At 45.4% G+C, this 5,819-nt stretch overlaps 1 pseudogene; it reads left to right on the top strand.

Moving 5' to 3' along the window:
* Positions 1–2,152: 2,152 nt before the first annotated feature.
* Positions 2,153–5,353, top strand: LOC102822647 (annotated as a pseudogene).
* Positions 5,354–5,819: the final 466 nt, after the last annotated feature.

Raw genomic sequence — 5,819 nt, 5'->3', positions numbered from 1 at the left:
TTTTTCTTCATAGAACCCAGTTTCTTGGATTATTTGCTCAGCATACAGATTGAATAAGTATGGTGAAAGAATACAACCCTGTCGCACAACTTTCTTCGTTTTATACCATTCAGTGTTCCCATGTCCTGTTCGAACAACTGCTTCTTGATCCATGTACAGACTCCTCATGAGCGCAATTAAATGTTCTGGAATTGAAAGGCTTCGTATTGTCAATGAAGCACAGGTAAATATCTTTCTGGTATTTTCTGCTTTCAGCCAAGGTCCATCGAACATCAGCATTGATATCCCATGTGCCATAGGTGAGCATAAGTAGGAAACACCAGAGACTCAGAGGTTGTTAAAGGAATCTAGTGCAGCTTGCCCCAGTACCCCTACCTCAGTATCGACTACATCAGGAATTACTTACTGTTATCAAATTGCTGCTTCCCCTACCTACCCACACTACTACCTCTGGTTTTTCTAATGTAAGAGTGGGGCTGATTGGAAAGAAGTCACCACAAAAGTAGACAGACTCCAGTGACTGATCAGTTGGGTTAATAGGCTTCAATTCTCTAGGGTTAAGTGCCATCATTCATGGGGCCAGGTGAATAGCTCTAGTTACCGAATCCACCCAATCATGTAACTGAGAGCTGCTCTGCTGTATTAACCCAAGGTTCAAATTGCAAAGACTTTAGAATCTGAACACTTTAGGAGTAGGCAGATTGGCCAGGTGGACAGCAGGGACAGCCGGAAGCAGTGGAGGAACTAGAGGAAATTGACACCAAGAAATGAAAGAGGACTTGAAAAAGGCAAATGAGCCGGCTTAACGGAAGTCATGGTTCAATGTTTGGTTTTGCTGAGGGCCCTGGTGACCATGCTTTGTATCTCAGTATTGCTAGTAGCAATGGTTGACATATTGACCTTGATGAGACACAAAGCGCCCTGCAGAGGCCACGGTGAGGTCACTGCTGGACTAGAAAACATATGCCGTTTGTAATGGAAGACCCAGCTGTTTGTGCTGTTGTAGCTGACATTATGACCATCATTTCTTCCATTATCACTATTAAGTAATTCCACAAATTTCCCTCACCCTTAACAGAAGCTTACTGTTGGGAAGATCTAGTTTTGACCACTGTTTCCACTTCTTGGAGGTTTTGTGACCTGGGTAGGTCATAGCCCTTCCTTCTTGACTTGGTTTCTTCATTTGTAAAATAAGGGTTAGACCCAGTGAACTCAAATCTTTACTAAGGCTCTGGTTCTAGAAGTCCCAGAGAGGGCACATGACTGGAGAGAAAGTTTCCCTCCCACACAGAGTGTGCTGTGCTCCTTTTCTGTGTCTCTGGGGCAAGGGATATGTTGGAGTGAATGCTGATATGGCCCCAGTGGCTCATCCAGCAAGGATCTCAGCTTCTGACTTTGCTCCTGGACTATAACCAACTCGTCAGACTCCCAGAAAAGAATGCTCTGTTTGCTTTGAGTGTTGGGGTATCTGGTGATGGGGTGTAGGAGTCAGGACTTGGGGAGGTGCCAATTGCACACACATAGTCATGTCACTCAGTACATCTGTGTCCTTGTGTGTCTCCCAACATGTGCCCGCTCTGTGCTTGCCAATCCTGGTGACTTTCAGCACTTGTTCTCCATTCTTAGGCTGTTTCACGTCCCAGCTGGTGTTCTTTCTCTCCCACCAGCTGCCTCAGAACACATGGTCCTGCTGTCTGTCCACCCACCTTTCCCAAATGGCACCATGCCACCCAGCCAAGGAAGGCAGGAGACCCAGTGTCACTGGGGGCCAAGGAGCACTGGGCCATTCTAGTTCCATCTAGAAATTACATATCCTCTGCTTCTGTGTCCCCTCCCACCCTCCGACACCCTCTTTTCATCTGGACTATTCTTTAAAAGAAATTCAGTTTGGCTGTAAAACTAGAAAGAAGAATTACTAGATTTCTCCCTCATGTTTAAATGGTAAGTCTGTGCGTTAACAGGACACAGATTGGTGATTTGCTTACTATGGGCCAGGTGCTAGGCTGGTTGGAAGGAATACAATGAGTAATTAGACACAGTCCAGAGAGTTCTTAAGTCTGTTCCTTAGACAGAGTTAACCAACTCATTCAAGTTAACAAGTTTCTCACAAGGGTCTTGTCAACAGCTCTGTTCCTTGCTGTCAGATCTGACCATGAACGTCTTTGGAGCATTTTCGCTGAGGCCAGTGTTCCGTGTCCTGCCTGTGACAGCTCTGTGACGGGGTGGAGTGTGATTTGATGGCAGCCCTGATGTGTTATAGGAAGAGCCTTGGGTCGGGGTTAGGAGTCCTAGCACCTAGCCCGACTCTGCCACTTACCCAGCTGTGTGGCCTGGGCACACATCCTCTCTGAGGCTCCTATGTCACTCTCTGACCCTGAGAAGATGGGTGTTGCTTGCAGCACCCTCTCCAGCTCTGAAATGCGATCCTTTCTTCCTTCGTCTGCTGCATGCAATTCATTAGAGAGAAAAAGTCATCGTCTGAGAACAGGCAGGGGAAGTAACCACTACAGAAGTAGGTTGAAGAGACTATGGTGACTGTAGTAACTAAGGTTCCCTATGAAGATAATTAGGATTCAGACAGGGGGCAATTGAGTCAACAGAGAAACCCAGCCTAAGCAGGTTGGCATTAGAAATGACATCATCCTGCCCCGTGTCTACTGAGAAGATGACTTTGGGGACCAGAGGAAACCCAATCCTTAAAGCTGTGTGTGAATGTGTGTGCACATGTAGCGCTATCCCTGCCTTGATGTGGCACTGTGGGTTAATACACTGAACTTCAAGGTCAGTTTGAACTGCAAGGTCAGCGATTCAAGTTCACCAGCCACTCCTTGGAGATCCTATACTGGGTCACTAAGAGTCAGAACCAACTCCATAGCACTTAACAGTAACAGCAACATTCAAGTTCAGGTTTCCACCCCATATCCCAGAACTTGGATCTGTTTAAGGACCTTGTCTTGGCTTCTAACTCTCCTTTAATATTCACTACCTTTATTTCGTGACTCTCTTTCTTTCATTACTCTTTGTCTCCCTCTGTCCCTTCCTCCTTCCCTTTCTCTCTTTCATAAACTCATTTGATTTTAAAAAATACAAACAGCATTATTGCTTCTTGTTGTTGTTAAGTGCTGTCAAGTTGGTTTCAAACCAAGTCTCTCTGTCTCTCCTCCCTTTAGTTCCTCTTCCCAGAAACAATCACTCTTACTTTTTCCTTCCATAAACTTCCAAAAGTATTCTCTGCATAGAGCGAGTTGTGTGCATTTATTTATAGCTTCCCTTGCATACAAAGTTCTGCCTCCTTCTCTGTCTCAGTTTCATTTATTTGCAATAAAAATGTATTTCATTTTATACTTTATACAGAGTATATACACCCAGATGACTATATAAATCAAATTTATTATGATAGGTGTAAATGAGAAAAAAAATAAAAAGTTTCCAGGGTTATTTAAAAGAAAGAAAAATGCATTGGGGAACAAGGCAATTTAAAACAAGAAAAAAAATCTTTATTTAAATGAGAGATTCTTTCTTGCCACCCCCACCATTTATTTAATCAATTGTGTGAGGGTGTGTTTTTGGGTTTTGTTTTTGTTTTGTATGTCATTTTCTTAAAGTGGAGCACACCAGTATTTGAATTGTTCTCATGTCACGTAGCACATTATGACTTTCTGGACTGTAAGCACTTGCTAGTTTTCCATAATGAGCCAAGAGAGCCCATCAGTCTTCAAACCCCAGCAGGATGGCAGTGCCCTGAAAAGTACAGTAAGCATTGCCGGTACCCAGATGAGATGAACAAGTTTGAACAGCGTTGCAAGTTTGAACCAGCTAGCAGCTCGCAGACAGTGAGTGAGTAGCTGCTAGACACTGGACAGCACCTTAGACAGTGAGAGAAATTCGGAAAGGGAAGGAGAAGGCAAACCTTGAGTCAATTTGAAGGAAAAAACAATCCAGACTGCAATTGCATGCTGAAGTCATGCATAAGCATGCCAGACTTCCAGTGTGGGGGAGTTCAGAGAAGGAAGACCAGGGAGCTCAATGGGACCACAGGAGTGAGCTGAGAGCTGAACCAGGGCCTTAAAGGATGAGTAAGTAAGCTTAGACCCTACCACCTGTCTGACCACTTGTCATACTCTGGTGGCTTGAGTTGTGCTACCAGTATTTGAGATACCAGCAGGGTCAGTCATGGTAGACAGGAGTCAGAAACTAAGACAGACCAGGAAGAAAGGCCTGCCAGTCTGTTCCTATAAATTAGCCAATGAAAACCCAGTGGATCCCAGTGGAATATCTTCTGATACGGTTCTGGAAGATGAACCCCAGGGTGGAAGGCACTGTATAGTGTCACATGCCAATGACTAGGAAGGTGGTGTGGGGCCAGCCAATGTTTCCTTCTGTTATACAAAATGGCACCCTAGGTGGGATCCAACTCAAGGACAAGCAGTAACAAGGGCTGGAGCAGGGGAAAGAAACATCCAGAATTTCCAACCTGTTTTGTTCCCAGGCCACCTCACCTTCTGTCACCACTCAGGGCAAAGTTTGTGACCACAGAACCTCAGTCACTTCTTCTCCAAGACTGCCATTTGCACAGCCTCACTGGAAACTTCTCCTCCTGCAAGCAACACCGAGGGGCCCTTAGGTAGCCTTTGGGCCAGAGGACAGGGGTACATTTCTTTCTTCAGCTAGTCCTGGGGAAAAGGAGAAAAGGACAGGTTGAATCCCATTTTTTCTTTCCTTTGCTTAAAGGAAAAAGGCAAAGGGTATCCTACTGGCCAACGAGTGTGCTAAAGTTTGCGCTTCACTCCAGGCACCTTCATGAATCAGATCCAGACAGCTTTCTGGGAACCTCTGCTTTTGGTGATTACTGATCCCAAGGCTGACCACCAACCTCTCACAGAAGCATCTTTTATTAATTTTCCCACCATTGCTCTGTACAACACAGATTCTCCTCTGCACTACGTGGACATTGCCATCCCCTGTAACCACAAGGGAGCTCACTCAGTGGGTCTGATGTGGCTGCTGGCTCGGGAAGTTCTGCGCATGCGTGGCACCATCTCCTGGACGCACCCTTTGGAAGTCATGGTTGACCTCCATTGTTACAGAGATGCAGAAGAGGTTGAAAAGCAAGATCAGGTCTCTGCTGAAAAGGCTGTGACCACGGAAGAATTTCGGGGCGAATGGACTGCTCCAGGTCCTGAATTTACTGCTGCTCAGTCCGAGGTCGCAGGCTGGTTTGAAGGGGTGCAAGTGCCCTCTGTGCCTATTCAGTAGTTCCCCACTGAGAAAAGAGTGCTCATCTGCAACTGAAAGGTGGTCTGCTGCCCCCACTGCTCAGACCACTGTCCTTCCACAGTCTCTGAGGAAATGAAAATAAGGTTGAAGGAAGATAAACACCAATTTCTTTAAAAAAGGGAAAAAAAGAAAGATCTCTTGAGACAGACGACTTTGTGCCAGACACAGAGGGGTTGATTACAACTCTCTTCTTATGCAGATGTATTTGAAAGTATAATGCATTTGACCTATCCAAGGACTCCCCAGTAAAGACCACAACCTGTGCTATTGGTCAGTGGGTTATGAATCCTGTCCAAAATCAGTTCAATTCTAACCAGTGGTCCTGCTATGAGTTAAGTATTAGGCTATTAACAAGAAGATCGACAGTTCAAACCCATCAGCTGCTCCTGGAGTGAAAGACGAAGATCACTGTGAGTGGGAATCAATTCCATTGCGGTGGGTGGAGCTAAAACAAATGAGGTACTAAAAACCAAAGGAACCCCACAGACTGCCACCCAGAATTTCTGATCTACAATGGACAGAACCGTTCCAGAACATACCTT

This window comes from Chrysochloris asiatica, unplaced genomic scaffold (assembly GCF_000296735.1).
Source record: "Chrysochloris asiatica unplaced genomic scaffold, ChrAsi1.0 scaffold00021, whole genome shotgun sequence".
NCBI lineage: Eukaryota > Metazoa > Chordata > Mammalia > Afrosoricida > Chrysochloridae > Chrysochloris > Chrysochloris asiatica.
The sequence above is the reverse complement of the archived record's forward strand: the minus strand, read 5'-3'. Positions and strand labels throughout refer to the sequence as shown.